The sequence below is a fragment of the Zerene cesonia genome, chromosome 26 (genome assembly GCF_012273895.1).
Source record: "Zerene cesonia ecotype Mississippi chromosome 26, Zerene_cesonia_1.1, whole genome shotgun sequence".
In the NCBI taxonomy this organism is placed as follows: Eukaryota; Metazoa; Arthropoda; class Insecta; order Lepidoptera; family Pieridae; genus Zerene; species Zerene cesonia.
The window spans coordinates 4,625,830-4,635,056 of NC_052127.1; the positions used below are offsets into that span (position 1 = coordinate 4,625,830).

A 9,227-nucleotide genomic window follows, 5' to 3' on the forward strand; every position below is an offset into this window, starting at 1 on the left:
TGCTCTTGTATTAGTGTATAAGTTGTTTGGAAACCAATAAAATAAAATAAAATAAAATAAAATAAAATAAAATAAAAATAAAATAAATCAAGTCGTACGTAATTTAACTCGAAAGGTTTTCATGTGAAAGGGCCCAGCCTTAGGATGGATAAAAACCTTTTATATAGAGTCAAAGGTTTCTTTAGCTGACTGACTCGGCAACACAGGGGTTTATAGCTCAATACGTTCTGAATTGTGATGAATATTTCATTTTTACCTACAGAGAATCACAGAATGTACATATAATAATCTTATGTTCGAAATATGTAACACTAGTGGTCCGCCCCGGCCCTGTGGTACATATATATAGCCTTCCTCAATAAATGGGCTATCGAACACTGAAAGAATTTCCAAATCGGACTAGTATTTCCTGAGATTAGTGCGTTCAAACAAACTCTTCAACTTTATAACATTAGTAAGGATTCATCATTTATATATTATAATTACTTTCGATGTGTGCTTGATGCAGTGATTCCAATTTATTATCTCGTTAATAATTACGCGTGGACTTCTTTTCCATCTCTGATGTAATTATAATATAGAAATATTTAAATCTGTGAAATACAATATGTTATATAAAGTATAAAAAAGTTAAGTACACTATTTATAACTGGAGAGCAAACCGATTTAGATGAAAATTGAGGGGAAGATAGCTTAGAACAAGGAGAATGATATAGGATACTTTTTGTCCCGTTCAACGACGCTATTTGTTTATTTATTCATTTATTCGTTGTTGTACAATTTGTCATAAAGAAATAAAGGAAGTTAAAACTCTTAACATATGGTAGAGAATTTCATAATTATATTTTTTAGCAATTTTAAATGAAGTAGTGGATAATTTTTTTTTCATTTGTAGATCATTGAGCTGCTAAATTGTTTTTATTTTCATCAAATAAATTGTTTCATCAAACAAATTTGTCGAGATAAGCTATTTTTAATCAATTTATATATCATTATACTATACGTCTGTTTATCACATATAGTATCTAGAGACCTCTAGAAGCATATAGAACGTTCTAGAATTAATCGCGTATCTAATTTTAAAAGTCTTTTGTTCTTGAATCTTACCCGTGACCCACTCACGGTCGTTTCGAGAGACAATCGATACATGGTAAATAAGTAAACGCCCCCACAAATATCACTGAAACTGCTACCTATTGATGTATAATCTTATTTTTATTTGTTTTTACACACACGCAACATTTACGTAGACCCAATACATTGTAGGAATGAAACAGTCCTAAACTTAATATCTCCGTCATAAAATCATTATTAAATTTAAAAATTTTAAGGGTTCAATTTTCACAAATAAAACGATTTTACAGGCAGATGTGTAAATGATGTGTAATGTAGATAGGTTTTAGAGGTAATTATTTAAAAAAGAATCTCTATCCACATCAAACTCATTTTTTTATATTTTATTTTCAAGAAAGGTCACCCCTCATTCTGTAACTATCCCAATAACATCGATTTCATTTAAACGCATATATTTAATTTTGTTTTATAGCATTTGAAATGCTTTATAAATAAGTTTTTTAAAGAGTAGAAAAAAGACGATCACGAGGCGGGATTCATACATTCTACTAATACTACTATCCTACTTCCTATTATATTATTATTATTATCCTACTACTACTAATATTATAAATGCGAAAGTTTGTAAGGTGTGTGTGTGTGTTTGTTGCTCTTTAACGCAAATACTGCTGAACCGATTGCAATAAAATTTGGTACGTAGACAGCTGAACAACTGGAACAACATACAGGCAACTTTTTATCCCAATATTCCTATAGGATACGGAATAACGCGGGTGAAACCGCGGTGCGCAGTTACTAATTAATAAATTCGCACATAAAACCGAAAGAGTAGAATAAATTAAATTCGATTAGTGAGGCAGGAACACGGGTGGCCGAGAGGCTAGGCGTTGCTACGGTTAAACGTATCTAACGTCAGTTAACTTTTCAATAGTTTACTATCGGGTTGTTTTTGAGAAAAGTTGTGGCTTAATATTCTAATTATAATACAGTCAGTTAGCTCTAAGAAATGCTTAAATCTTAATCTACGGAGTTCTTTACGGACCATTAACTAGATTTACCACTCCTTAAAGAAAAATAAACTGCGATTTCTAGAAAGAACACTTCACCAATATTCACTTTCAAAAGTGGAATAGCAATACGTGCAACGAGTAAAAGACAAAGACAACGATATTTCAGTGTTTTCAGTCTACAAACTTTGGATAAAAGGTCTCATTAGCATAGCGGACTGCGCTGTGGTTTTTTAGCTGTTAAAAAGTTTACCTGTCTTTGTAAACAGTGTAACAAACGATATAGAAATAGGGTATAATGGAAAGTTTTGTACAATTTACGCTGTGTAAGGCTGAGTTACGGAAGTTGGTATGAGAGATACGCTTGGAATTAGCTGTGAACGTGGTTTGTGACATTGGTACACTTATCCACACTAATATTATGAATGCAAATATTGGCTTGCTCATCATAAGAAAGAAAGAAAGAATGTTTATAGAACACCACATATTTAGGTTCGCAAAATCACACTATCATACTATTATGAATGTGAAAGTTTGTTTGTTTGGCTATTTGTCCGTCCATCACGCTGAAACTACTGAACGGATGTTGAGGAATTTATTTAATACAGACAGGGAAACTTAACTTAGGCAGCTGACTAAAGTAATAAGATAATTTTTATACTGATTATATGCTCCCTTGGGATAAGCAGGAATCTTGATAACCGGGTCGAGCCGGGACGAGCATCTAGTCTGTATAGAACGAATAATAAAAAGGAGAACTTATAAATAATCAGTGTGGGGTTATAAAGAGTACTCAGCGTGTAATACACGTAATGCGCAGCGCTGATTTTCAGTTGCCCTTTGTTGTAGTTCCAATCAAACGAAGAACACATGCATACAATAAATAGACATACATACATACCTACTAATTGATATGTAACACGCGAATTGGTAATGCTCAATTGAAATTACAAATAATAATATCTATGATGGTGGGCCGATAGGAGGCGGGGATAGGATAGCTCGAACCATAAACAAATCATTGTGAATAAAACGTCTCTTTTCTTTATGGAAATAGATGCCAACACGAAGTATGTGAGAACTGCGCGATGCCGCAATTTATTGTTAGGTAATAGACTTTGTTAATACCACTTATTATGGCGCTAGTGTTGCCTGCGACTTCGTTCACGCGAAAATAAAATAAAGTCTGTATGTTACCGAAGCTAACAACAATAAATAGATGAAAGTCATACAGACAGACAAAAAGATTAAAAATTATAATTTAGTGATTTTTTGTTATACAATTTGTCTCCGTTTGGTTAAAAATATTGATCTGCTGAAATTTAGATTTTTGTGATCATTTTTTTAAATTTTATTTAATTTGTGGTGGTTCAAACAAACAATAGCTTTATATTATCGATCTGTACAGCCTATAGCACTCAGGAATCACGTATGTATCCCACGGTGGAAGAATTTTGAAATCGATCCAGCAGTTCCTGAGATCGGCGTGTTCAAAGAAACAAAATTTTCGGCTTTATACTATTCTTAGTATCTTAGTCGCAGTATAGATTATGTTATAAATAGGTCAGTAAAACATATGTGAGGAATAACCAAAAAGCCACTAGAGGTTTGAATCCACTATTTTATCTTTATACGAAGCGAGGAGATGACTCTTTTAATAGTAAATAGTTTTTGCTTTTAGCTCCACATTTTATATAAGTTTTTCTCGAATAACCTCCTATATATAAAGAAACCAATCTGCTATATTGATGTGTTAATTTATAATATGAAACGACGAATAATGATAGAAAATTTTGAAAGAATAGAAAAAATTTGATCACGAGGCAGGATTCGAACCTGCGTTTCTTGCCTAACCGTAGCAACGCCTAGCCTCTCGGCCACCCGTGATCAAATTTTTTCTATTCTTTCAAAATTTCTCATTTATAAAGCATTTCAATGCTATAAAACTAAAAATTAAAAATGATAGAAAGCATTTTTTTTTAAATATACTCGGGATAGTGGAGTATTTCATTCGACGTTTTAAACAAAACGCATCAATAATTATTTTTACTATCACCGAAATACCAGATTGAATTAAATCACCCGGAATAAATTCACACTCAAAACTTGCTTTTACGATTATAATATAAAATAACAATTTAAATTAAATACAGCCTTTGTCGCTCAAGAATATTTAAGCTACGATTAAATGTAAAATTTATTTATATAATATTATAATTATAATTGAAAGAAGTGACGAAACTACATTTATATATATGTGCAATTGAAAATAATATGCCATAAGTAGGTCAGCTCAATTCAGTGCAATGACACTGATTTTCAGCGGATTAACTTTGATTTATTGACGATCATGATTGAACATTACCATTTGATTGAATGTGTAAAATTTAAATAATTTATAAACCATTTTTAGGGAAGTCATGTATACATAAATTATTTAAATAGATTTACATAGCTTATATATCTATACTAATACTAGCTGCGCCCCGCGGTTTCACCCGCGTAAGTCCGTATCCCGTAGGAATATCGGGATAAAAAATAGATGTTGGCCGATTCTCAGACCTACCCAATATGCTTACCAAATTTCAGAGGAATCGGTCAAGCCGTTTCGGAGGAGTATGGCAACGAAAACTGTGACACGAGAATTTTATATATATAGATTATATAGCTGAAAGGATTATTTGTTCGTTTGTTTGAACGCACTAATCTGAGAAACACTGGTCCTATTTGAAAAATTATTTCAGTGTAAGATAACCCATTTATTGAGGAATGCTGTTGCCTATATATATGTACCACGGGCGAAGTCGGGATTTACCGCTAGTCTAGATATATGTAATAGCTACTTAAACTTATATTACCTTTAAATAGGAAACGTTCGTTTTTCACCATAATCACTATGTAAGCAAAGACGGGGCGAACAGTAAGTTACATTAGTTTGTATCGAAATATTACTCCGAAACAATTAATCTTTTGCGAATGTGTTTGACGTTTGCTTCAATTAAGACATCAGAATTAACAGATATTTCATGAAAATCAATTAGTAAATTTTGAAAGCTTTTCGAAATATGATAAACTAGCCAATTGCCATAGTTTCGCCCGTATTGAAGGTTGGCTTTCTGATTGTAGAAGATTTTGAGAGAGGTTTCTTGTTTCCTCTTACTGTAGATACCAAATATTAGCGACTATTTGCCACGGTATGAAGTAACTGTTATAACATGTATTTATATATGCATACAACTGTCTCTGATATATATCTGATCCACACAATTTTTTTTTTCCATATACGTTTTGTCATTTTCCTATCGACCGCCCCCTTTGTACAGTGGTTAACGTGTGAGCTTAGAACCGAGGAGTCCTGGGTTCGATTCCCGGTGGGGACGCACAAAAAAAATATCTCGGTCTGGCAAGACACAGAATGCTGATCACCTACTCGTCCATAAAGAAAATCGATCAGTTAAACAGATGTATATCATCTGCCCCAGACCCCACTATGGGACACGGGACTTCACTATGTTATTTTCCTACTGATATTATTGTATGGAGGGATGTATGAATGTTTGTTACTTTTCCACACGAGAAGAGCTTATCATATCTGTATGAAAATTTGGTATATTGGTAGATTACAGTATTAGCTCATAGGCTACCCGGGTAGCATGCGAGTGCCGTCGCGGCTACAGCTAGTGTCATAATAATAATACTAACATTTTCATCTATTCGTAACGCAAATGTCACGTTCACATTTTCACAATTAATATCTCAAAGTCACACACACACAACACGCTCTATTATTCCCTATAATACCCAAATTTTCCTTCGCCAATAAAGTCTTCAGAAGTCGGAGATTGTACCAGTTTGACTTCCTCGTTTACGTATCCAAACTTCACAGAACGCCCGGGTCTAAACTTGAGTATTGATTATTCTATATCAAAGTGAGATATTCGTAACATACTTAGTCTCCACTAGCTTTCCGCCCGCGGCTTCGACCGCTATGTCAGGAAATTTTCATAAAAATGAGTCAATGTAGCAAAAAGTCTCTTTTTATATAATAGCGTGCAACTGAGGTGGTGGTTCGTCTGATGGTATGCGATCGTCACCGCCCACGAACATTTACAGAAGAAGAACGGCTGCTAATGCATTAAAAGGAGTAAAGGTTAAACTGAGACGGGAAAAAAGGAAGGACTGGTAGGGGTGAGGAAAAGGATACGGGCTACCAGCCTATGTCTCTACGAACTATATCCTTTATAATAAGAATTTCATAAAACAGCACCGTTGCGATGGGAAAGATAGGCAAACAAACTTTCGCATATACGAGTAATATTAGTAATGAATCAATAAGAATACATCTTATTCGAGGTTCTTACGAAGGTTTGAGAAGGGATCAAGGATTGCCTTGATACGTATATTACGTATATTGTACCAATTTAAAGTAATACACAATCCTGTTATAAATAAAAGGGAAAATTTTGCGAAGATCAATGAATGCTTGATACTTTTTCACGGGAAATGTATTTATTTAATCTGTCTAAAATGTATAAATTTCAATCCGAATTGAAATGAAATTCCTTCTGTAAACATTAATAAAAAAATCCAACGTCAATGTAGAAAAATACATAAATTATTGCCGCGCAAATAACGTATGAAAGTTATTATGAATGTATATACATGTAGGTAGCAATAATTTGCGTAAATTCAGTAATAAATAAATATTATTCTTTATGCATCGTGTTTGGTTAACATTAAAACTTATATTTAAGGTCCTAAGTAACATATAGGTATACGATTAAGCTTTTACATTATAACGACAGTGTAATTATAATTTACTAGCTGCGTAGGAATATCGGTATAAAAAGTTGGCTATGTGTTATTCCATTTATCAAGCTATAATAAATATTATAAATGCGAAAGTTTGTAAGGATGTCTGTGTGTTTGTTTCTCTTTCACGCAAAAACTACTGAACAGATTGCAATGAAATTTGGTACGTAGACAGCTGGACAACTGGAATAATATATAGGCAACTTTTTATCCCGATATTCCTACGGGATACGGACTAACGCGGATGAAACCGCGGGCGCAATTAGTAAGAATATAAACAACAGCTGGTTAATACGAATCTCATACAGATAAACAGATTTATGGCGCAATAAGGTTCTTTCTTCTTAACGGGAACCTTAAAACGACTAAGTTATCCATTATAGAACTGTTTTATTTCTGTTACATTTGTCGTTGTGTAAGCAAAGTTCGATCATAAGGTTTTATTGACTCTTACGAGACAGGTTGAAAAGAGCAGCCAAGGGCGAGACGTGCGATATATTTATCTCCGAGAGAAAAATACAGAGTTCAATACTGTTTAGAAGATTAAGCCAAGGTTAATGGTGCTAAATTATTGTCAAAACAAATTGTTATAATATATGGTTTCATAGTGTTTGTGTCGACGCTTTGGCTTTATCGATTTTTATGTAAGTAGGTATATTTTGAGATGGTTGATAAGCTAATTTTCTACGTTTATCTAAGCATAGATAATATTATACTAGTAATGGCATACGCGTTGCTGTGGCTGAGTAATAATTAAAAATATTAAGATTATAATTATTGGGATAATTAATCGAAATTAAAACTATCCTGTCTTAAATTGGACCAAATTACACATAAAACGCCAAATTTCATCAAAATCGGTTGAGTTGGTGAAGAGTTCATAGGGAACATACATCATGACACTGGACTTTTATACATTCGGATAAGAAATTTGTATGGGGCGTATTTTCGATTCGTAAAAAGCTATCTGCCCAATAAAATAATATAATAATGTTATGCTATGGTAAATTATGTCAATGTCGAGTAAAAACTGATAGACAAAAACTAATATACTGAAATAAAATCAATAAGAATTTATATACTCTTACGGAGGGGCCGTGGTTAGCAACTAGTGGAAAAAATACACACCTAACCTTCCAAGCTATGCCAGATTGAAAATATAAATTTAGACACTATATACTGATATTCAGCAAAGTTTCAGCCCCTGATAGGCGTGAAAATTGTACTTAAGAATAGATATTATAATACCATATCCAGAATTCAAGCAATATTTGGCAACGCATCAACATTTATTTCGTATCGTAACAATAATATCATGTCTTGAAAATGTGATTTTTGGTGAGGAGCGTTACGTATCAAAAATTTTTTCGTCTCAATATTTTAAATATAATACAATTTTAACGTTAGAAGGTATAATTTATTTTATTCATTTATAATATTATTTTATTTCGATGTAGGTTATAATATATTATGTTCTAATGTTGAGTTAAATATTTTTTTAAGTAATTTAAAAAGTTCATTTGAAAAAACTCTATTTCATTGAAATAAAAAATTTAAAATTAATCTAAAATAAACTAAACTCACAGAGATATATTTACAGTAACGTAATTATAAATCACCTAAACATATTTTTCACTACGAATAGGCAATACGCATTTTTTTATATGAATTTTTTCGAGTTGGAGTTAAGACAAAAATATCCAAATATATAATTAATTAAACAATTCATGAACAACAAAACTTTTGGAAACATTATACAATCTAAACGTTGACAATTGTTAGATAAACGAAACCTGTATTTTATTGACACAGACACCTGAAAATCGAGTTTACCCGAAGGCAATATAAATAGTGTCACAATTCGTTCCATAAAAAGCACGTACATGCGTAAACTGAAACGACTTATCTATAAAACTTACCCTAATTCTCCTGGATCCCTCTATATTCAGCTTTAAACTAGGCAAATTACGAAATTGTATTTGTTTATTTATTAACACGACAATCGCACGGTTATTTGAAAGATGTGCGGCTGCTACGCGGGGCGACAAACGTGTGAATGAAACTAGGGGTAGCTCGAGACTCGGAGGGCGGAGCTGCCCGGCTGTATTACCCGACCGATTTCAGAAGCACTATCCGTCATCACGTAGAGCGCGCATAGATGGGATATTGTACTTGGTCGATTTATGGAAAACTCGGCCTGAATCTGAGAAGATAAGCTAACCAATTTAAAGAGATCCCGCTCGGCATAATGCGACGTAGAGGGATGTGACTTTTTGAGTTGTTAGGTTGCAAGCGGATGTTTATTGTTTGGGCTGTCGCTGAAAATTGTTCGAA

At 33.1% G+C, this 9,227-nt stretch overlaps 1 protein-coding gene across 2 annotated transcripts in view; it reads right to left on the reverse strand.

Annotated features, from left to right (window-relative positions):
* LOC119837126 (calbindin-32) overlaps positions 1 to 8,943 on the reverse strand; it is a 68,598-nt gene extending 59,655 nt beyond the window's left edge. For both annotated transcript variants that reach the window (XM_038362633.1, XM_038362632.1), the window contains exon 1: positions 8,813 to 8,943. The gene's annotated coding sequence lies outside the window, so the exon portion shown is untranslated. The remainder of the gene's footprint in view (positions 1 to 8,812) is intronic.
* Positions 8,944 to 9,227: the final 284 nt, after the last annotated feature.